This window comes from Anser brachyrhynchus, assembly GCF_964034855.1.
Source record: "Anser brachyrhynchus genome assembly, chromosome: 13".
Taxonomy (NCBI): domain Eukaryota; kingdom Metazoa; phylum Chordata; class Aves; order Anseriformes; family Anatidae; genus Anser; species Anser brachyrhynchus.
Window position 1 is genome coordinate 10,660,141 of NC_137708.1, and position 23,674 is coordinate 10,683,814.

At 62.1% G+C, this 23,674-nt stretch overlaps 1 protein-coding gene across 2 annotated transcripts in view; it reads right to left on the minus strand.

The window, feature by feature from the left end:
- FRMPD3 (FERM and PDZ domain containing 3) overlaps window positions 1-19,316 on the minus strand; it is a 45,902-nt gene extending 26,586 nt beyond the window's left edge. For both annotated transcript variants that reach the window (XM_080554646.1, XM_080554645.1), the window contains exons 1-3: window positions 19,181-19,316; window positions 2,029-2,131; window positions 1,255-1,404 (exon numbers count right to left, since the gene is read on the minus strand). The gene's annotated coding sequence lies outside the window, so the exon portion shown is untranslated. The remainder of the gene's footprint in view (window positions 1-1,254; window positions 1,405-2,028; window positions 2,132-19,180) is intronic.
- Between the last annotated feature and the right edge of the window lie 4,358 nt (window positions 19,317-23,674).

Consider the following 23,674-nt stretch of genomic DNA (forward strand, 5'->3'; position numbering starts at 1 on the left):
GCGCCTGGTCACGATGGAAGATGCTGCTTGTGCGGTCCCAATGACGCAGACCTTGTTTGCAAGGGCAGACAGATGCTGTGCTTCCAGAGCTGCTCAGACACACGCTGCGCCTTTGCAGGCCCAGCAGCAGCTGTCCTGGCTGTGGCAGCAGCAGTTAATGGCTGGCTCCGGCGGGCAGGGCCGGAGCGTGGGATGCCAGCTTGGCCGAGGCTGAAGGGACAGCTAGAGAAGGCAGGACGACCCAGGCAGGACGTCCTGCACGGACACAGCCTGCGGAGCCGCGTGTGGCCCTGCCACATGGCCCAGGACTTCATTATTCCCAGGTGCCAGATGGCGGCTGCCCGAGGGCCGAAACGCCCGGGGCTTTCAGACGGGAAGGGGCAGACGGCGAGCAGCGTCCCCCGGAGCTGCGGGAGGAGCCGGCGAGGTGGCCAAACGCAGCTGTAAATAAGGAGGCAGCAGGCACAGCTCTCTGCTGCTCGGCCTGCGGCTCTTTACGTGGCATCGGGGTTGGGGGCAGGCTTGCCAGGTGGGAATCCCAGGACCAGGGGTGGCGGAGGGGGATAGAGGGAGGTTCGGCCCCCCTAGGAGCGAGGTTTTGCCTGCTGCTGCCTGGGAAGGGAGAGAAGCCGTTCCCAGAAGAATGCTGGTAATTAGCAGAAAACACAGCGTGAGCACGACTGACGGAGATGGCTGCACCCAACCTCCAGAGAGGCACGGGTCAACAGAAGAAACAGCTTCTGTGCAGGAAGAGGCTGTACCAAAACAAGCCCCGTGAAGTCCTTTGAGACGCGTACGGAAGCATCACTGAAAATCCGGAGTGCAGCCCCCACGGCACCCTGCAAAGGCAAACGCTCCCAGGCGGCATTTTCCTCACGTAAGACGAGGGCTGGGAAAGGAGATCAGGGAGAGGGAAGAGGAGGCAGTCTGCAAAACCAGGCTGACACGGGGGAAGGGAGCCAGGACCATATGAGAATGGGAAGGCATCGGCACAATAGGGTATAAACCATGCAGAAGGAAGGACTTCGCCACCCGGCAGCCAATTAATGCCTGGAGCGCGCTGCCACGGGATGCTGGGGAGGCTGTAAATTCAAGTGGGTGTGAAAGCAATTTCCAGCTACTAAAGCCAGAGGCTCAACATCTGCCTCTGGAGTTGCGGCGCTATCTCTTGCCAAAACCTGGGGGAATTTCCACCGGGATGAGCCCGACACGGATGAGCCCCCTCCCGAGCTTGCCCGCGAGGCGCGCACCCACCTGCGCGTGTCCGGCCACTGCGGGGGGCTCCCCGGGGCGCGTGTGAGCGTGGCAGGGGTGCGACCCCAGGGGCACGTGTCCCAGCGCCCTCACCGGGTGGCTGGGCTCCAGGGCAGGCACTGGCCAGCGGCACCGCGGGGCGTCCGATCCCTGCAGGGGCGAAGGAGGCACATTTCAGGTGACGAAGACCCCCCCGTGACAGCCCCGTGCACGGGGACAAGCCGGCATCCCGTGCAACCTGTCTGAATGCCTCCCGTAGGCAGCGGGCTGCCTCATCCGTGTGGGTTTCCACGCTGCTGCAGACATCATTTTCGTATAAATGCAAATTGGTTTTACCTGGGGGCTCCCAGCTTTTTCTCTCCCGATTTTCCCTGCGATTTTTGGCCATTTAAGGAATTTTGTTCTCCCCAGCTGCAGACGTACAGAAGCGCCTTGCCGAGAAGAGGATCAAAGCAAAATCCTTCTGAAACACCATCAGAAGGCAGGCGAGCTGCTGCCACGAGGCTGCCAACAAAACCCTGCTGAGCAGACCCGGGGCAGGGATGACCCCAGCTGGGGGAGAGATGCCGCGATGGCCCCAGGGATGAAGGCAGCGCTCCTCTTCTCCCTGCCAGGCGTGGGCAGAGGCTCTGCCCTCGCTGTCCCCATTGCTGTCCCAGTTTCCAGACTCCCACCTGCAGGCTGGGTGCCCAAGGGACTGCCCCACGCGTCACCTCGCTGCTTTTCCTTCTCCCTTTCCCCCCACGTCCCTGTCCAGCTGTCTCATCCACTTACAAGCTGGTGGCGGTGCACAGCACTCGGCGACTGCTCCGGGGGCTGCAGCGGGCGGTGGGAGGCTCCGAGGCGGCCCCTCTCTTAGCGGCTCAGGCAGCAGGGTCTGCAGAGAAGGGAAACGGCCCCGGTGTCACAAGCAGCGCCGCCAGCAGCCCATCTCTAAGGGATGGAGGCCGGCAGCTCTCCATCGGACCCACGGGCTGCCTGTGGCAAGCCACAGCCGCGCGCAACTCTGCGGGTGCCTGAAACACTCGAAGGAGCAACGTGGGGCAAGCTTGGCAGGGTAATTTTCTTTCCCTTCCACAGACAGAAGGGAGAAGGTGGTTTCCAGCCCCTTCCCTGCTGTCGCCCACCACGGTGACCACGAGCACAGTGCTCGTTCCTCTCCTCCACCACCGTCAGCGGCAGGGCCACCCCTCGCCCAGCCAGGGCTGGTGAAGGCGCTCCAGGCTGGGAGGCATCTTTATCTCTGCGAGGACTGCAGGGACACCGTAAACAGGCAACACCGGGCCAAAACGAGACGAACACATCAGAGGATTAATCAGAGATAAGGAGCAATGAAGCAAAATTTGCAGCACTTTTCTCCCTTACTCCCTTGACACTCCGGCTGTGTGACGTGTGCTCTGGGTGCAATATATCCCGCCCGGCGCCCGGCCGCTCGGTGCCACTCGGTTAACGCTGCTGATTGAGCCTCTCAGCTCCTCCGTCTCCCAACGCCACCGATTTTATCCTGGGCGACCTTCACGTTGTATTAGCTGTGCTTTCTGACATTGCTGGAAACAAACGCCCTGCCTGCAGCCCGGAGCGAGGCAGCCTGCCCCAAGGCAGCCTGCCCCGCACGTGGCACCATGAGGACGTTTCAACTCCGCGCCCGTTTTCCCCCCGTTGTGCTCATTTCCAGGTCCTTCGCTCCCCCCACGCCTGCTGGACGTGGAGAGAGACCTGCGGAGGAGCTGGCCTGCAGAAGGATTTGCAAGAGGAGGAATTTATTACTGCGTATGAAGTCCGGAGGGGAGTTAAATAAAGGGAGGAGAGTTATAGATCGCTTATATCCCATTATCGAGAGGGCGCAATCTGTCTGAACCCGCTCCCAAATGGCAGCCGGGAAGATTCAGGGAGGCTGTCAGCCTGTCTCTCCTGGCACAGCAGAAAGCAGCTTGAAAAATCCAATCAAACGCTTTCCTTTGGGCCCTCCCGAATCCCAGGACTTTCACTCGGGATTTACGGAGAGCAATTTGCTCGGTTGATGGCTTGCCAGGGGTTTTGGGGGCCGCTATTTCCATGCGGCGTGGCGCAGAGCGGGGAGGAAGGGCTGCAGGAGCGCAGAGCGAGCAGCGTCCCCAGCCGAGATCTCAGTGTGATGGCCCCAGGGGGAGAAGGAGGCAGCACATCGTGTCTTGGTGTCAGCACGGGTCGGACCCCAGAGCTCACCCAGCACGGGCCAGCCACCCAGGGCTGAACGCAGAAGCCCCTGAGCTATGGCCACCTCCCCGCCTGTGTCACCACCGTCCCTCGAAAGGAGAATCCGCTCTCGGTGGAGCCAGTCCCTGTTCCCCTGTGTAGGAACAAGCGGGGACCACCACCCACATGCCCCGTCCTGGAGCAGGGCTGCAGGGCTGGCTTCTCCTAGTGCAGCTCCGAGCTCCTGCCACAGCCACGGAGGTGGCTGTCACCAGCCTCGACCAACGCTAGCTTTGGGGGGTGACAAACAGCATCGTAAGGTCCCCTGTCCCATCCTGCCCCTCCGGGAGCCCTTTTGGTGCTCTGAGGCTCAGTAAAGCTCTTGAGCTGATACCAGATAAAGGCAACATCACTGAAAAGAAAAAAATAAAAAAAGGGACGAGAAGGAGCTTTGAGTGTGATGTTTTCCGCCTGGGGCTGCTGGCGTTTCTAGCAGAGAGGCTTAATGTATACTCGGTTATAATCTCTTTACAACCTGCACCGAAGCTGTCCTCAGAGCAGGCGTGCGAGCATCCCAGGTAGCCAGGTCTATATTTAGAGGCCCGCCCGCCCACGCGCACTCTGTTTTCCACACGTGTGTACAAATGTTGCGCCGAGCCGACAGCCTCGGGAGACGGCGTCTCTCTGTTTGTCGACAGGAGCCACGCACGGCTCCCCAGCTGCACGCCTCCTCGCCCACCAGTCACCTGAAGGCGCTCGCCTGGGGGGAACGGTGCAGGCACGGGCGCACGGAGCTGCTCCCGCGGTGGCACACGTGCCCCGGGTCCCCGGGGGATGCACGCACATGCGGTCCCCCGGCGGGATGCAGGCAGCCGGCCGGGTCCCCGAGGGACGCGCACGCGCGCAGCCTGCACGTGGGACACGTGCCTGCGGTGCCCGTGGGATGCAGGCGCCGTCCCCTGCGGGACACGCACGCCCACAGCTGCGTAACACCCTTTCCCAGCAAAGTCTGCTCCCCACCAGACAGCACGGCTGCTCCGACGCCGGGAGGGGAGACCCGGAGGCAAGCGCAGGGGATGGGAAACGCAGCCCCGCTTCCACAACCGGGCAGCCTCCTGACCGCCCAGGAGCACGCGTCCCCGACCGAGTGACCAGAAAGAGCCAAAACGTGGCCCCCGGGGGTGTCTCAGCTCTGCCCGTGCCATCGCATGGCTCCTTCTCTGCCCGGAGCTCGGGAGCAGGTGGAGACGTGGCTCCTGCTGAAGGCACCGCAATGCCCGCGGCTGCTCGCGCACCCAGCTCCGCAGCGGCAGCTCGCTGCCTTCCTCCTGCACGGGAACCTGACGACTTTCCGAGGTCCTGCAGACACTGTAGCAATTCGCCTGATCAGCCCATGCAAATCAGTTCCTATCTGAGACCAGCCTTATTTAATCTGACATGGGTGATGTCTGCCTCGTGAAGTTTTCACACCGATCAGTCTCCCCGATTTCGGGTGTGAAAGGCGACGGGGGAACGGGCTCCCTGCACGCACCCCAACCACCTTGGCTGCGCCGGCGGGCGAGGGCAATTCCTCATCGGCGTTCCTCCCGCGCGAGGTGACGTCGTCTCCAGAAACAAAGAGGCTCAAGCTCTGAAAAACCATCTCCTGTGGCAATGGATTATGTAATTAGATCATTCCAGTCATTTAGAGGAGTGTTTGGATAACTGAATTTACACAATTTAGCCTTTGGTATCACCCAGTTCAAAAGGAGAGCCCTCCCAGGCAGCCTGTTTTGAATATGCAAATCAACCGTGCACGAGCATATTCATTTTGTAAAGTGCAAGCCGTAAAAGCAAGGCCAGTCTTCATCCATTTCTGGCTGACATTTTATTTAACAGGCGATTCATTTGCCCCAGCATCCCCAGCAGCGGCAACAACTGCCCCTCTGACCTCCGGCGGCGCAGTGCCAGCACTTTCCCCCAGAGCCTCGGTGGGACTGAACCCAAATCCATGTCCTGCAGCTAACGAGCTCCCTGGGGCAGGGACGCTCCTGCTGGCGGTGTTCTGGAGGAGGCTGATGGTGTTACCAGCAGCGACCACGTCACAACACCCAACCACCCCAGCCATTCAGAGCTGCGTCCCCAGCGCTGGCACCAGGAGCAGTTTCCTACGGTGCCTGAGGGATGCTCATGCCCTGGGACAGCCACGGACCGACAGCCCAACGTGGATGGATAACCCCCAAACCTCAGCCCTTGGGCCCAATCCTTCCAGGGACAGCATCAGGGGTGCCTGAACCCTCCTTGGATGGGCAGGACAGAGGCACCCTGAGCACCCTGGAGAGCCTGGGCGGAGGGAGAGGGTGCCCGAAGCACCAGCTGCCCTGGGAGAGCCCAGCCCGCACCACTCTCCTCTCCAACCGCACCGCTCGCCTCAGTTTTTTTTCCCTCTCCTTCTCTCCAATTTATCTTTTTGACACGTTCAATGATGCTCCTGCAGACTGCAAACAATAGAGACAGAGTTTCAGCCAAGGCAATTTCTAAGCTGAATCAAAGCTAAAATCACCTAGGCACAGAGCAGCCGAGGACATGCAGCTCAGCGAGGGGGGGAGCAGCGAAGTGCCCCCGTCCCCCCCTGCATCGTACCCGGCACAGGGAGATCGGTGCCTCTGAGCCCCCCCCGCTCGCCCCACGATTCTCTCCCAACCCCGGCGGCATCGTTTCTCCCCCCGGGTGCAGACCCCTGCCAGGGTGCCGCGGTGCTGCGGCCCCTCGCAGCTGCAGCCCTAAGTCCCTGCCGCCAGCTCCGTGCTCCGCATACCAAGTGCCAGCTTTTGCTTCCCCGACCTCACAGCCCAGAGGAGCAACCCAAATCTTCCAGGCGGAGATTTTTTTTTTATTTTTTTTTTTCCCTTCAGACGCTGCGCTGAGGAGCTGGGACGGATGGACGGCCAGGTGGGGAGAGGCAGATGATGAGCTGATTTCTGCCAAGCGCGCATCATATCTGGACTCGTAACAAGAGGCACAGTCCTCAGCATGACTCAGCCTGCGCACACGTGCTGCTTCCCCTCCCCACATCCCCGCGCTCGGCCACCAGCCCGCAAGGAGCAGGCAACGCCTGCCGCCCCGGTGCCCACCCCCAGAGCCCACCCCAGGGCACGGAGAGCTGAGACACGCCTGTGCCGAAAAGCAGAGAGCAAAAAGGGGGGGCTGGAGCCGTGCGTGCTGACACCTCGCTCGCCTCGTAACCCTCGTGGAAGCAGCTGTCAGAGCCCGTCTCGTTCCAGCTCCCTGCCCCGGTAACGCCGCTTACCGTCCGTGCTGCTGGTCCGTGTCTCTCCAGTGCTGGTGGGGTTTGAGCGGCAGGAGCCTCGCTGCAGGAGGAAAGCAGCGCCCGGCTGGGCAGAGCAGCAGGAGGCGTGGGGCCGAAAGCATCGGTGGCCCCTCGTGCCCCCCCCATTTGGGGGGCTGCACAGGACACCGCTCACATCCCGGCTCAGGTTCCGTCCCGTCCCCCGGCCGGCTGCAGCCCTCTCGAGAACCCCGACACGGGGGCTGAGCACCTCCCTGGGAGCGTGCCCGCAGAGCCAGAGCCCTTCCTGCTCCCGGGAGCGAGTTCCCCACGCCGCCTGCTTACGATAAACGCCGTGGTGCGGGAGCCAAGGACTGACAGCTCTCAAGCTGGCACAGCAGCTCCGGCTGTCCCGGGAGGACCCGTCAAGCTGTCACACAGCATCAGCTGCAACACGTCCCTGTGCCGCGCGCTGCAGCCTGCTCCGCGGGGCTGCCCTGGCCCAGCCGAGTCCCCTGGGATGGCCCCAGCCCCATCGCGCCGTCTGCTGCCGTTCGTGCCCCGAGCCCTGCCGTGTGAGCTACGCGGCTCTGCTTACAGCAGCGCTAACGGGATTTCACCCAGGGCCACCGAAGCAAACCCGTTTTGCTGCACGCAGCCGGTGGCTGCCGTGGCAGTGCCTTGGAGGAGCGGCGGCATGGCACGGCACGGCACATCATGGCACGGCACAGCCTGGCAGCTCCCCAAGCACAGCGCCCATCCGCAGCACCCGTGTTAGCACCCTGGGAGCATCAGAGCCTCACCTCACTGCCTGTGGCCCTCTCAGCTGTCACCTTGGCACTTTTGGGGAACGACAATTCCCGCCCGCTCGCAAAATCCTACCAGGTGACTTTGTGTGTCCTGAGTCGTACATGAAGTGTGGCCTCGGGAGCTCGCCGCCCCGCTGCCTGCCTGCTCACATCAGCTCTCTGAGGCAGGGACGGGCTCAGGGCAGCTGTGAGAGCGGGGTTAAAGCATCGCTGGCTGCGTGGGCACCAGCTGGGCTGGGGACAGCACGGGGACGGCCGCAGCCCCGCGAGGCCAGGCACGCCTCTCCCCAGTGCTCCCAGTTTGGCCGAGAGCATCAAAATCGCCCCCCAGAGCTTCAGACCCACGGAGGCACCAGCCCCTGCCCGCTGAGAGGAGCTGTGGGCACAGCAGGATGTGTGCAGAGCCTCTCTTGATTCTTACTTCGCTGCCCAGATTAAAATCCTCCTACTAGCCTTTAAAAAAAGGGAATCAAAACAACAACAAAAATCCAGCGGTCTTGGCAGACGAGCCCGTTGGTCCTTAATGCCTCCTGGCTGTCAGTAGCGCGTTGTCACGGGGAGCTGGGGGCTGTGAATCCTGTCACAGCGCAAGGACAGGGTCTGCATCCCTCCGGGAGGCTGAGGGGCTCTCGGGCTGGTGGCCAGGGAAGGAGAGGAGCAGAAGGAGAGGCGGCACCCCTCTGCCGTGGGGCTCTGTGGTCACAGCGTCCCCCAGGCACGGGCTCAAGCTCACTGTGCGATGCTGGGAGGATGCAAACCAGGTGGGACAGCTTCAGGAGGGCTTGGCCTGGGGTGATGGAGAGCACACAAATGCTGGTGGGCCAGCTCAGAACCACTCGAGCTTGCTGGGGACCCATCCTCACGTACCCCTGCCTGGCCAGGCTGGGGGTTCAGCGATGACCAAAGTGGCGGCCAAACCCTCACGAGAAGGGGATAAACACGCTAAATCCATACGAAGCAGCCTTTCTTTCACGGCTCCCTGCCAGCCCACGGGGGCACGCCGCGTGCCACTAATTCAGGGGACGCACAGGAGGTGCTCCCAGGCCCTCCTGACTCTGCCGCTGACTCCAGCAGCAGAAGCTGAGGCACGAGCAGGGCGGCAGGGTTAGGCAGCCAGCCTGCCAAAGACCGCCGTGAAAAATGCCTGGGAGATCAGAGCCCTGTCTGGATTAGATCCCTCGCAGTCACAAACAGGGCCGCACAACCCAACCATGCACGGACTGAGAGACACCAAGCCCACGGTGTTACACAAGTGCCTCCTCGGGAAGCAGCCTGCGCTGAAGCTCGGCTAACAGGCTGCCTTTTCCCTAGCAGAAGGGCCGGCAGCAGCACAGGAGCCATTCGAGGCCTTTCCACCAGCATCCTCTGTGAACACCAGGTGAAGGAGCAGGCGATGAGACGCTGTCGTCCCCAGCAGGCTCCGAGACAGACCCTCCTCGCACGCCACCGGGGCTCCGGCTGGATGCCGGCACAACGCCCGCAAATCACAAGCCCCGGCACCGCTTTGTTGGTTTTGTAAAAACCCACACACAGCAACTCACGTTCGCCAGCATCCCCGCTGACACCTCATTTGCAAGAATATTGCTGGGGGCAGGTAAACACAGCCGAGTTATTAGAATCAGCCTTATCAGAGAGTATCAAACCGGGACCTCATCCTGCGTAAACAGGTAGGAAGGGAAGGCACTGCCATAAAGACATCATCCCCTAAAGAGCAGAGACGAGGCAAACGCCGGCATCCTCCTCCGACAAGCCTGGCCCTGGAGCCGACACCAAAGCACCCGGCTTCTGCCCTGCCGCTGCCAGGTCTTCCTGCCTCCCTGCCTGCCCAGACCCCGAGCCTACGACCGCAGCCAGCAGGGTGGGGATGCTGGGCAAGGTCTCCTCTCCGTGTCCCTCGGGGCTTCTTGGGAGCGTTTGTGTCGTCAGTTTGGTTACACCGGGAGCAGACTGAACAGCTCCGTGCACAGCACGTGATTTCCATCACACACCAAAAACATAACAAAACAAAAGGCAAAAAACAAAAGGCAAAAAACAAAAGGCAAAAAAAAACCAACCCAAACCAAACCACAAAACCAAGGACTGAACCCCTTATCCTCAAAGTGCCTCGGCACCCTTGCAACCAGAGCACTTCTGCAGGGAGCAGGAGCAGAGCGGCAGGAGAGGAGCTGCAGGGTTCGTTAGCAGTGCGTCCTGCTAACGGGAAGGGAATTAAGTGCTTCCCAGGGAGCTCAGCACCGGGATCGGGATTTAGCAGCATCATCCCTTAGGGATCGCAAAAAACAATGTAAACTCCAGGGGGATTAAATCTGAAGAGGATATCGGGTAGGGAGGAGAGGCCAGCACCACAGGAGGGACCGCGATTACAGAATTACCTGCCGGGATTTAGGAAGATAAATGAGATGAAATTTTATACAGATAAACTGAGACTTAATACAGCCGGGGAGACGGCCGGTGCCGAGGCAGGTGCAGCCTTTGCTCTCCGGTGATGGCAGCACAGAGCGAGGCTGGAGGTGAGAGCCCGTAATGAACAGGCGCTGAGTTTGCACGGCAAAGGCATTTTGTGAGCGATGCCAGCACAGGGCAGTGGGACAGGCTGCTGCTGGGGGGGCACAGGGGTGCGGCAGGGCTCCAGAGGCTGCAGCCCCTGCTCAGCAGCCAGGACGTGCTGTTTTCCCTTGTGGTCACAAAGCACGGGGACAGTTGGACCTCTGCACCACGGCCAGGCTAGCCTCTGCCCTGCTGCCTGTCCCCTACACACAGGCATCGCAGGACCTGCTGGCAGCACGTGTGGGCTTCATGGGAGCAAGCAGCAGAAATAATTCAGGGCCAGAACAAGCTCCACAGCCCCACACTTAATGGGCAGCAAACCCGAGAGACAGCTCGCCAGGGCTGACTGCCCCCCAACTCTGCAGCCGTGGCCAGCCAAGCCCCGGGCTGGGTAGCCCCATGTACCCCCAGGACCCGCGGGGATGCTGCCGCTCTCCTGGAAACACGGCCGTGTGGGAGCCGCCTCGGGGCTGAGTCACGCTGCCGGTGGCACGCAGGCACACTGCGTGGCCACCACTGTGCCGGGGCAACCTGCTGGTGAGCCTGGGTGCCACAGAGCCTGGGGAAACTGAGGCACGGGTGAGGGAGGGACTCGGTTCAGGTGCTCGCGGGCGGTGCAGAAGCCTGTGCCCTCTGCCTGCCCGAGGTGGAAACGTTGAGCAGAGGGCTAAAGGCTGCCTCAAGGCACCTTGCCCCGTGGGAGGCATCACCATCGCTTTCTAACACGGTCCTAAAGATAGAAAAAGCCCCCCCAAACCCATGGGATGATTAGCACCTCTTCAGAAAGGGAGCAATTACCACAAAACACAGATTATGCAAATACCTTGGTTACCACAACGATGCTCCCTGAATGCTGAGCAGGAAAAAAAAAAAAAAAGAGCCACAGCGAACGAAAATTTGTTTAGCCAAGAGCTGCGTGACGTCTCTTCAAAGCGCTGAGATGGGAGACGGGCCCTCCTCAGGCAGACGGGCTGTACGAGGACATCCCAACACACCCGGCAGGACAACAGGGAGAGGAGACGGTGCTTGGCTTTTAATTTTCCTCCCAAAGCACTTCAGGGAAGCGAGCATTGCTCCTGCTTGAAGGCTGAGGGAACTGAGGCACGCACACTCGCCCAGGAGATGTGCAGAGGAGGAGAAGAGGTTAAAGCACCGCTCTGTGATGAAGGGCTCGGAGCCCTGCGCCACGCTGCTTCCTGCTCACACACATCATTCCCGGGCCGGCGGGTGTCTGACACAACACGAGGAGATGGAGACGCTGGGGTCGGCTTCGCGGGGAGAGGAGCTGTTAAGGGATAAAAGACCGAGGAGCTGGGGAAAAACTTCACGGCCTCCTCCAGACCAGCTGGGACAGCAGCAGCCAGCGGTCAGGTGGGCTGCAGGACCCCCCGGCCATGCTGCTCTGCTCTGTGTTTTTCCAGCCTCACTCACCTCCACGATGGCTCAGCCTCGCTGCCCGGCCGGGGCCCCGACACCGGCCCGCTCCCGGCACACCGCTGCTGGCCCTGCCTGCCGGGAGCCCCTGCCCGAGTCCCGCTGACGCTGCACGGGGAGGGAGGGCAGCTCGCGATGCGGCACATGCCGGCAGAGCCAGCCGCTCGCCGCCGTTTCCTACCCCCATGGAGCCGAGAAGCCGTAAGTCAGCGGGAACGCTCCTCGCATCACCCCCAGGCTGCTGCTGCACGCGCCGACGCCGGGCAGATTTACGATGGCAGCGCGGGCGCTGCCGGGCGGCCCGGCCTCACCTCCTGCAGCAGGCGCAGGCAGGAGCAGCCTCCCCGAGCAAACGCCTCGGCACGCGGCACCGGCAGCCCCTTCCCGACAGAGATCACGAACGCTTTGTGGATTTTGCACAACCTGCGCTCCCACCCACCCTAGAAGGTGCCGAACCGCAGCGAGCAGCGAGCAGCTGGCTGGTTTTGATAGCGCAGGTGTCCTGGCACGCGGTGCCAGCGGCCCAGGGGGCGGCCCGGCCCCGCAGGAAAGCACGGCCCTGCCTTCGCTCCCTGCCCCTGCCACCTCCCCTCGGCCAGCACCTTCCCAGCACAGCCCCGCTACGAGCGGCACAAACATCACCAGGCAGAGCTGAAAATCAAGCTGAGCCTTCTCCAAGCCGGAGCTCTGCTGCAGAAAACGGGAGGGTGAAAGCCTGCCCGAGAAGCAGGGCTTTGCTCGCTTGGACCGTGACAGCGGCTGCCTCCACAAATCCGTCCCTGGCTTTGAAGTGCCCTGAGAGTATTTCCAGAATAAAAACGCTTCTCCCCACCTCCCAGGCGGGCTGGTGCTGGGGAGAGGCGCTCTCAGCCCTGCCTGCACAGCACAGGGTGCTCAGGTGAGGCCCAACAACCCTCCCCTGGGAGCCTTGTTTAGCCCCCAGGTACTCCTGCAAGGCCAGCGCTTGCTTACAATAGCACTTGCAATGGATTTCCTTCAGATCGGCAAAGAACAACCTCTTCCTCATCCCTCCTGCCCTGTCCTGAGCTCACACGAACTCAGGGGAGACAGAAAGTTAAACTCATGGACAAGGTGAAAAAAGCAAGATGCCTCCAGCTAGGCATCAACACAGCAAAGAGCACGAGCACTTACAGGCCCCCTGTGGCACCCGCAATCCCATCTGCTCCTGATACAGCTTCTGCTCCCCGTAGCTGTCCCGGAGGACCTTTCTCCACCACCTCCAACTCTCTTCTCTCTGCCTTTCCCCGAACCAGGCACGCTGTGCCCTGCTGCTGGCTTGCTGGAGGTGCCCGGCCGCCCCGCAGCCCTAACCTGGGCTCGCACCACCATGGCTACAGCCAGCCCGGCCCCGACCACCACACAGCTCAGGCCTTCCAGGCACCGCCACGGCCCTCCGGAGGCATTGGGGGATTTCTTGCCGCCAGCCCACCTAGCCGGTCCCGGGCCCCCTGTTTGCCCCTGGGACGAGGGAGGCTTGTCCTTACAGCACGAGCGACGGCAGGAGGATATCAGCTCCGCCACACCAGCTGCCCTTCCCGCAGCCTTCTTAGCGCCGTTGCATTTAATAACTCCACTTAATATTAACGTGCCTTTACCAAGAGTCCTTTTAGACCGGCAGCCGCCGAGTTGCTTGGAAACTGCTCGCTGCAGCGACGGCAGCCCTCTGACAGAGGGCTGGGAGCCAGCGCGCCCCAGGAACCTGGCTGAGCGCCTGCGCGCCTCTCCTGGCGGGGGCAGCTGTGGGACGGCTCCGTCGCACCCCGAGCGGCTCCTGCACCCCGGGACTCGGAGAACCCGAGGCCCTGAGGCTGTGTTTCAAAGCACACCTGGCTACCGGGGAAGGGGGAGGTGCTGGAGCTGCACCCGAGTGAAATCTTTTTGGCCTTGCTGGATATTTGACCAAATCTGGAAACCGAATTCACTAGGAGAGAGGGTTTTGCTGCACACGCAAGTCTCAGGGCAGCCTTAACGGTGAAGTCATTTACCGACACCTCCGTAATACCCTATGAATAATTAGGTATCTCTTCCAATTTACAGCTTACCATAAAACGCTGCTACAGTTTTGAAGATAGTACATTTTTTAAAATACCGTAGCAATGACAAAAACATAGTTTATTGCAGGAATGGCAATGGAAGTATATATATCCGTTGGCCAGGATTCTTTGGTGTACTTCCCTCGCTAATGGCTGCACAAGCATATATACATCCCAGATTTATACCGTAGGATTTTCTATGCTTTGCTTTTTAATTTACATAATATGCGAAACTTTCCATATAAAATGGAGAAAGCACGGAGCCGTTCCCACCAACACACCCGCACGGATCGGGAGCTCCCCCGTCTTGCACCGCTCCCGCTTCCCAGCGGTGCCGGCGCTCCGGGGATCCCGCAGCTGCGTGTGGTACCCGGCCCTTGGGTTCAGCGCCACCAGCGTGGCCGCAGACAGGCACGCAGGACGAAGGAAGGGCTCTCCATCCCGTCCCCTGCGTCCCTGCCCATCGTGTTGCAGGACCTCGGCCTCCCAGAGGAGCTCAGCCTCCGGGGCCGGGGCGAAGCCCTGCCCGCAGCCTGCCAGGGCCGCACCGACGGAGAACTGGGCTCATCTCGGCTGCTTCTGGCAAAACAAAGCAAAGATAACGCTTCCCAGATGCTGGGATGCAAAAGGTGTCAGAGGGGCACGCAGAGCGCTCAGGGCAGGAGTGCCACAGGGCAGAGATGTGAGCAGAGCGGGTTCTGCCAACGCTGAGATGCACGTCAAACACCAGCCTGCCTCACACCTTCCTCCATCGCCCCTGTGAAACACTGCCTTTTCTTTTTTTTTTTAATATTGTGGAATTAGAAGTCTGATTGATATGAATATGTAACAACACCGCTTTATTAATAGCAGCTGCATTATCAGTTAGCTCCCTGCTATTGGCAGGAGATCTGGGACAATCTGTGGTTTGAAAACTAAAGAGAAACGCAACCCGCAAAGGCAGCAGCAGCGAGATAATTTCATTCCTTTTCACGGTGAGCTGGCCAGGACATCACGAGCGCAGTGCTCGCCGAGACATTGCAATAGCTCTGCCTGCCCAGCTGCGGGAGCAGGCGCTGGAGCTGCTCCACGGCGCGCGCCTCGAGCCCCCCGCAGCAGGGGCTGCAGCCCCCGCCCGGGCAGGAGAAGCCCCTCGGGGCCAGGAGCCCCCCAGCCAGCTGCAACCCCTGCAAACCGAGGTCACTGCGTACGGAGCACCACGCAAATCTCCCTGACACGGGTAATAAACTCCCTTTGCAGTTTGCTTCCCTTACTCCCCCCCTCCATCAGCCTGGAGGCTTAAATGAAAACAAGATTACAAAGGAGATTGGATTGGACATATTTCTGGTGTGCTATTTTAGCTGTAAATTATGCCAGCTTCATAAAACCCCAACTGTTCTTTCCCAAGATCCCTGCATAGATTGGCTTGCTGAGATCAGGCGGACTGGGCGCTCGCTGCGGGCAGACATTGTCTGGAAAAACGCTGAAGGGGCCCGAGCATTATCGAGATGCTGTGGTGCTACGTATATATATGTAAATACACACACGCACACAGGCATGGCAGCACCCAAGAGCTTCCCACGGATGGTGATTAACTAAACAGTGACAAGCACGCGCAGGTTTTCCTAGACCCGAGCCTTTGGTGATCCGACCCTACAGATCCCCCGTGACAGCTCAGCTGACGCTCGTCCCAGCCGCTGCTCGTCCCAGCCGCTGCTCCCAGCCATCGGGCAGCACTCCGCGAGGCTGGGCGCGAGGTTTGGGGCCGGGAGCCCCGTGCTGTCAGCGCGCACGTGCCGAGGGGAGCCAGGCTCGCTGCGGGCAGGGCTCGGCAGCAGGCTCTGCAGCACCAAGGCAAAACGGCCACAGTGTGAAGTTTGCTACAGCAAAACTGGCAAGAGCTTTTTGCGATTCGTCTCACGGGCAGCACTGCACCTTGGCTGCGCTCCACGACCCTGGAGGACAGCGGCGCTGCCCGAGCACACGGTGCTGCTTTGGGGCGAGCCTAGTGGCACTGCCCAGAGCTAAAAGGACAACAGCTTGGGCCACGAGACAGCCCTGGCCCCTGGCCCTGCTCCTACCAGCACCTCCCCTGGGTACTGCAGCCACGCCGCCAGGAGCAGGAGATGCCGAGGTCCCAGACCCGCCCCGGCTGCTGAACCAGTGAAGCGGGGCTCTCAGGTGGGGCCGTAGGGATGCATGCGGGGCCGGGAGCACCCAAACCACCCCTCCACGCTGGGACTGCCCACGGCCAGTCCCTCCCAACACCAAGCCCAGCTGGGGGCTGGCTCGACACCCCCTCTCCTGCCCCTTCTCCCATGGCACAGTGACGGCACCCGGTGCAGGCAGCCAGGCAATGGGACCCGGAGACAGTGCCACCGCTCCACGGCTGCGAGCACTCTGCCGCCTCCCAGGGACAAGAGGCACGCTGAAGCCCAGGGAGATGCCGCCGGTGAAGCCCCCGCAGCCTGTGGGAGCCCTCCTCAGCCCGGTTCCCGTTACCTGGAGGCTCAGGAGCACCGGCGCACTTTGCCTTTCCCACCAGCAGACCGGCAGCGAGCTGTCTCCCTGCTGTACTCCCACAGCTCCACCTGCTCGGAGCCCAGCCAGGTCCCACGGCGCTTCCCGCACGCGTCGGCTCGCAGCCCCAGCCGAGGGCCCCGGGAGCAGCGCGAACCGAACCCCCTGTGGGGGTCAGGTGCACCCCACCTCGCTTATCCTCCTCTAACTGGCCCCTCCGGGCGATGCTCCAGCACAGGCTTAGCTTTGCACATCTATCCCAGCGTCCCCACACAAAGACCCCTGCAGGGTCAGTGACCTTTTAGGACACTGTGCACGTTGTGGGAAGACCCCTTCGCTAGGGAGGGAGACAGCACCCGATGTAGGCAATGCCTGCTGGCAGCATCAGTAGCACCACAACACCACAGACTGGGAAGAGCAGGGAAAAAGCTCAAGACTGGGCAAGACAGTGGATGGATGCGGAAGGGTTTGTACCCGGAGACCCCTGGGGAACCCACCGTGCTCTCCGGCAGGGAGCTGCGTCCCCATCAGGCGGGCACACGCATGACCCCACCTGTGACGAGCAGTGTCGCGCGGTCCGCTCTGTGCCTTTCACCACCAGGACCTGGCACGGGGCTTGTCTGCACGTGTACATATCTATCAATACAAAACCAGGCTTCCCGAGCAATCAATAACGCTATTTAAGAGATAAATCTCGCTATTGACTGGCTGCTGAGGCCAGCTCCTGATTAATTTAAAAGAGAGACGGAGAACAGCGAGCAGCTCAGAAGTGTTCCCAGCCTCGCTGGGCACCAACCCTGCAGCTCACCTGCCCTCCTCCTGCTGCAGGCTCCGAGACACCCCCCGCACGAGCTCCTCCTGGGGTGTCCCAGCACCCCTCTTCGGTCCCGCTCCCCCTGCCCCGTCCCCATCGCCAGCTGCTGCGCCCCGGGGCCCCACGCCCTGCTCCACGCAGGCTGGAGGCTCTGCAAGGCAGCAACCTACTTTGTTCTGACAAAAATGCTTGTTCACCACAGAAACGCGGCGCCTGTGGGTTGGAGCTGCCCTGGCGAACAACACTTCACTCACGGGTCCGAACCAGGAGAGCTTTGCTGCCGAGTGCAGCGGGCGCGGGGAAGGACCGGCGGTGGCGGCGCGCTGCGAGCATGAGGCGGAGCTGAGGACTCGAGGCTTTGTCCTTCGGTGCCGGCGAGCAGCCGCTGAGCACACAGCGAAAGCATCCTCCAAGTACCACGGGGCTGGGATGTGAGGCAGGATCCGGTCTCTGCAGACCCAGTGAGCGAGTCCTACAGCCCAGCTCGCCCCTCCCCAGCACGCAGGTCGGCTGGCAGCATCACAGGGGAGGAAGCAACACGCTGGAAACGTGTGTGCAGACGGTGCCCTGCCTCTGGGCTGCTTTCTGCTCAGGGATTTCTCCCATGCTAGGCTGGACCTGATGCTTTTAGGCTTCAGTTCGAGCACACTGCTGTTCGCTGCAGGCATAAAGCCTCCCTCCTGCCTTGGGAAGCTTAAGGCCATTGTGCCCTCGTCCAGAAAATTTTGAGGGGGGCACCTCTCTCCTCCCCAGCCTCATCTCTAGCAAGAGGGAGACGGGGACCAAACCTGAGCCCGTTCCTGCTGCACCCCCTGCGGGTCCTCCCTCACCCGCCAGCGTACAAAAGGACGCGTTTTGCATCTGCTCCACATCCCCTTCCTTCACAAGCCACCCCAATTCCCCCTCGCAGGCGGCCGCCCGCTCATCTCGAAGTGGCAGCCCGCGGGCAGAGCTCCCGGCGAGGCAAAGCCGGCTGCTGGCAGCCAGCAGCACCTGCCCACGGCAGCGGGGGGACCCGGCAGCTCGGCCCCGGTGCCGGCAGCGCCGATATCCCGGGCAGAGGCAGACCCGTGCCAAGCAGGGCCTGGACCTGCAAGCGACTCCGTGCTCTCGTGCTGGAGCGCCTCCGCACAAGGCAGTGGTGCTGCCTGGGCAGAGGATGGCCCGGGGCACAGCAGGGCTGCCAGATCCAGCCAGCACGGCGAGGGGGGTTATTCCCGCTCCCTTCTTTAGAAATAAAAATGTAAAGCACAGGGTTTTGGCGGCTGCTCAGGCGCAGTGTGGAACTCCTTGCCGCAGGATGGCAGCTAGCACTCGGTGTCCCTTGGGCCTGATCCAGAACCGCTCTTGGCCTCAGAGCGGACCCGTGCCCAGCGAGGCTCACACACGACAAACCACATCCCAGCCCCTCTGGTGAGAACCAGCTTCTCTCTCCTCCACCCTTCCCTTGCAGACATGGGGAAACTGAGGCACGGGGAGGTGAAAGGCGGCACAGGGCTCGCTGCTTGTCACGCGAGAGGAGAAAGATGCAAATATTTCCCCATTGCTCTTGCCCTGCAGCCCCCTTTGGAGGGAGCCACGTCCCTCCGCTGGTCCTGCTGCCCACAAAGAGGAAAACTCATCCCATCCCAATCGCTCTAGAGCCGGGAAACGAGGAAAAAAACACAAACAAGCCCCGAGCCGGGAGCCGAGCGCTTCCCCTCCCTTCTTTCAGCTCAGCCGGGTGCAATCCCTTACAACCACGTCCACGACGCCGGAATAACGCGGCGGGCATCGGCACCCAGGGGCTGGCCAAGGTGACCCGGCAGCGGCGGCACAGCTCCTGCCCCGCAACCCGCTCCCTCCTGCCCTGCTCGGGGTGGGCAGAGCCGTCTCGGCGGGGCCGGGCGAGAGCGGGGCTCAGCAGCGCGGCCCCAATCCCTCAGCCCACGGCGCCGGCCGAGCGGGTGCCACCTGCAGAGCCACCACCCGGGGCCACCGCGGCCGCAGCGGGGGCGCAAAGCGGGGCTGCTCCTCCCGGTGCCGCGGGACACCACGGGGCTGCCGTGCACGGTCTCCCGGCCGGGGGGGGGGGCAGAGCCTTGCCCCAGGGGCTCGGCGGCTTTGGGGCACCCAGCGCCGGGGCTGAGCGCCCCGCGGGAGCGGGCGGCCTCCCTGCCGTGCCCCCGGAGCGGTGCTGAGCGGGGGGGGGGGGGGGGGGTGCACAGCTCGCCCCCGACGGCTGCTCCCGACGGCAGCGCCCCGGGAAGGGGGAGCCCCGGGCACGGCCCCGGCGCTCCCCGAGCTCCGCGGCCACCAGCGGCGCTTCCACCCCCGAGGGGCTCACCTGGGCTCCGGCCGCTCTCCCTCCGTTACCAGCGGGGCCTGAGGCGGGCGGCGCGGCGGGCGGGCAGGGCCGGCTCCCCGCTGGCCGCCGCCGCCGCCGCCGCCCCCCCCATGGCTCCTCGCCGCCGCCCGGTGCCCGGTTGCCGCAGCGCCCAGCCCGCGGCTCAGCGCGCAGCCGGGGCCCGCCGCCCCCGGGCCGCCATGCCGCCGGGGCTCCCCGCTCCCTCCGGCCGGCGGCGGCGGCGGCCCCGGTCCCGGTGCCGGTGCCGGTCCCGGTGCCGGTGCCGGGCGGCTGCCAGGTGCGGCGGCGGCGGCCCCGGGCGCTGTGCGCGGCTCTGCGGGGCGAGCGGCGGCGGCGCGGAGCGGGGCGGAGCCGGGGGCGGGGGCGCGGAGCCCCGCCGGGACCGCTCCCCCCCTGCCGGGGCCGGGGCCCCGACGGCTGAGCCCGGGGGGGGTCGCCCCGGGGAGCCCCGCTGTGTAGGGCTGCGTCCCCCCGCCGGCCCCGTCCCACCGGAGGAGATCCCCGAGGGCGGCTCCCCCCCCCGGGGGGGGCACACCGTGTCCCCCCTCCCCGCCCTCCCCGCAGCCCGAAGCCCGCTCCCAGGAGACCCCCGCAGGCAGCGCAGCCCCTGGAGAACCCTGCGCACTTCCCCGTTAGCTTTTTCCTCGGGCAGTGTTATCGTTTATTCGGGGCGCCTTCAGGAGCGGTGCACGGACGCCGTCACCTTGCTGCTCCCCAGCCTCTCCTCGGAGCGCACTGGGCTTTCTGCGCTCCCCTCCGTAGGTAACTCCATGGTAACCTCCCTCTGCTCTGCGAAAGAAAGGCAAACTAACAAAAGCTCTTAAGGAAAGCGTGTTATCTAAGCGCGGAAGGAGGTTTGTGTGTATTTCTTATTAAAAGGTTGGGAAACGAGGGCTGGGTTACCATGGATTTGGGGAACTCGAGTACACTATTAGCTGGTTAACATCCACAAGAAATAACGCTAACAGATCTGCAAACCACAAATCCTCCCTTGAAAAGCCGACTTACTCCCATTCGATCCTTTTCCAGGTCTCCCACTTCAAGTCTTTGTCAGGGCCTCATGTGATTTATTTGCTCTGTACACAAGTTAGACCCGTCTGTGGCTTCCTGGCTTGAACCTCTTACAAAACCCGCGAGCACTCTTGCCGCCTTCCATCTGTGTGCTGCACGTGCTCACGGGAGCAGCAAGGCACCATCCCCACCAGCAGCCCACCAGCTCCTTGCTGTGCTTCAGAGCCCTCAGACAAACCCTGCCTGCTCCCGGCAACCCGGTGCTCTCCATTTTTGTCTACGCTTCCCAAAGGTCTCTTTTGATGTTTGAGTGTGAGCTAGCTCTTTGGAGGCACCTGCCATAGGAAAGGGGGAAGTCTCAATTTTCCTACATGCTTCATGGCAAGCTCTGATGTAAACAGATTCATTTTGTTTTTGTGTAATGCCTTTTTATTTATTTATTTATGTATTTCAGTCACGGAATCACAAGAAGCCAGCACAGCACTGGCTAGCTTTCCTCTAGTAATGCTGGAATAGATTTCTTTACAAGCTTCTGTGCTTTCTATATGTACCACCTTAAAACTTGTCTGTCCCAGGGGGCTGCATTTACCTCACCGAAATCCGTGTCCTCTCCTTCCTGCCTTGTCTGAACACAACACGCACCTCGGGAAGGCTCTGCTCTGCCTTTACCCAGCTATTTTAAACCTGTTGCAATTTTTGGCTCTTTACAGATACAACTGCGAAAAGAGCTTTAAAAATATTTTCAGAATGAAGATTGGAAAGATATAACAAAGCTTAAATAGTTTCCTAGATTTCGCATCAGGATTTATTCTGCAAGAACACATGCAGCTCCCCGCCTTGCCTGCACATGCAGGCAGCCCTCCCACAGCACCAGCTCTCCGTTGCAGAGCACTAGGATGCATGCTTCCACACCCCTTTCACCTGTTTTTCTTCCTTTCAGCTCTGCACGCTGCTATGAAGCTTGCTAAAAGCGCTAGCTGGGTGCCCCACAGATCACCGTGGAGAGTTTTACCTTTCGGCTGCTGCTTTGGCTCAGCCGCCTTATTTGTGCATGGCTTGTTTTCTGGGAGGCTGCTCCGCAGGCAGCGAGAGGGGCGCATCCCTCCCGCGGAAGAGGTGGAAAACGTCCTCTGGTGTCTGTGGCCGGTTGCTCCGGGGCAATGTTCTCTGCCCCCTTCGTACGTTTTGAGGCACGTGGCCGGGCACTGTTAATTCAGAGCCCCTCTCCTGGCCTGACGCTGAGAACAACGCACACGCTGCCAGCCTGCACGTTCTTCCCCCAGGCCTCCCCGTGTCTGTGGCTCGCTGGCAGTGCTGGCACGGCACCCACACGGCTGCCACGTTAGCTCCTCATGCTCACCGTCCTTCCTTCCATTCTCCTGCCCCGTGTGCTGGATTAGCCGCTGGTTAATTAGCGGCTCTGTTGCCCTCCCCCTGGGGACTCTCCCTGTCCCACGGCAGGAGGGACACGCTCCTTTCCCACGTCCCCTTCGCAAGCAGCAGGTGAGGATGCGGGGGGGTGTGGGGCAGCCCGGGCCTGGCTTTCTGGCAGCAGCTGGCTCAGGTTGCCCAGCAGGACGTGCCTGGTGGCCGCTGGCACCAGCACCCCCCGTGCCGGCAGGTGCGGTGCCCTGAAGATGACGCCAGCACGTGGCAGGGATGCGTCAGGGATCCAACATGCACAAACACCGCTCAGACAGCTGGTGCTGCAGGAGCAAGGGCCCTGAGGTGGCCCTGGTACAGCCTCGCTGCCCCGGGATCAGACGAGGGCAGGAGGTGGGGAGAACAGCAAGCGTCACCCCTGTGCGAGGGGGACGGAGCTGCGCGCACCTGGCTTTTCTCTCTCCTACAAGAAAAGCAGAGCAGCCCCCTCCTACTCTGTCCCTCCAGATGGCTCCAAGCCAGAGCGAGTAGGAGAAATCACGACTACCTGATGGCTGCTTGGCAGTTGTCATGAAACAAGCCCGGCGCTTGTCAAGCCGAATCCTCGGCGCCTGGTTAGAGCCGCGCTGTCACGACGTGGCAGGGCTCGGTGCTCGGCCCAGCCCCGGCCGATCCGCCCCGGGGCCACCTCGTGCTGCGGGACAGAAGCGTGGCTGCAGGGCAGCACCTGCGAGCTGCACCCACCTGCTCTGCTCCCTGTCCCAGGAGACGGAGGTGGCACTTGTGGCGGCTCCCTAGGTCCGTGCCAAAACTGCGTGGCAGCCACTGGTGCCGTCGCTCTGCCTGCTGCGGAGCCCCCAGACCCCGCACAAGTGAGCCGGGTGCTTCTCCCTGGGCTGGGCTCGCTCCGCAGAGACCCAGCCGAGCCCTCGGGGCTGGATTTGGGGAGCAGCGCTCGGCCCCGCAGCACGGGGAGGGCTCCGCAGGAAGGCAGAGCGCTGTTGGGGTGAGGGCTCGGAGCCCCTCCCGCCAGGCGTCGTGGGAAGGCTGTTGTGGAATAAACATCCCATTAAGCCGGGGAAAAATAAAATTAGCTTGCCGAGCCCAGTGGGGTGGGAAGCAAACAGCTCTATCAGCGCCCGGGAGCGAGCAGTTTATGTAAGCAACAGGCTCCCCAGCTGCGGGGAGGGCAGAGCGCAGGGGCCTCTTCCTGCGGGTTTGTCCCCTGCAGGCAGGGCACCCCAATGCCTGCAGTTATTTTGGGGGACCTTTGGGGATGTTCCTCCACGAAGGATGCCAAGGGGAGCTGCAAGCCCCACTGGGTGGCACAGCACTGGCAATTTCAAGGCGAGGAGGCTTCTCCTTGTGCCTCCTCCCTCTGCTCTGCCCAGGGGCACCCCAGGCAGCGAGGGTGGGAGGCTTTCAAGTCCTCTGCCTTTGGGGACCTGGGGCACGCACGGGGATGGGCTGCAGGGATTCACGAGGCAGGGTGGCTGCTGCAGAGTCAGGGGGTGCCTGGCAGCAGCTTCTGCCCTGCTCAGAGGAGTGGGGTCCTGGGGAGGAACGTCCACCAGCAGCCACGGCACGGGGCCACCAACCTCCGTGTCACCGTTCTCCTGCCTCCCTGCGTGCCTAAAGCCCCTCTTCTGTAACGCCTCCCTCAGCCCAGCCTGCTCTTCCTCGGTCCCCAAAGGCCTCAATTAACCACGTAATTAGGAATGCATTGCAATTACAGCAAAACAACCCTTCAAGCCGGAAAAAGAGCGTTCTTCACACAGCAAGATCAGCGCACGTTTGCACGCCCGCAGGAGCAAAAGCTGGAGGCAAAGCCCCATGTTAGCAGCGGGAGTTGGGTGGTTTTGCCCGTACAGAGTTATCCTCCTTTCACCCAGGGCCGTAGCCCACCCGGCGATAGCTGCTGCCCCAGGAACCGTGCCTGGCCTCGCACTGTTCCTCGTGAGGCTCCTGCAGGAGCCGGGGCACCACGAGGTGCCACCAGGCTGCCTTTACACGTGGCTGCGCAGCTCTGGGGCGAGGCAGTGGGTGCTCCTGGCCGTTACGGCAGGGTGGGCGACTCTG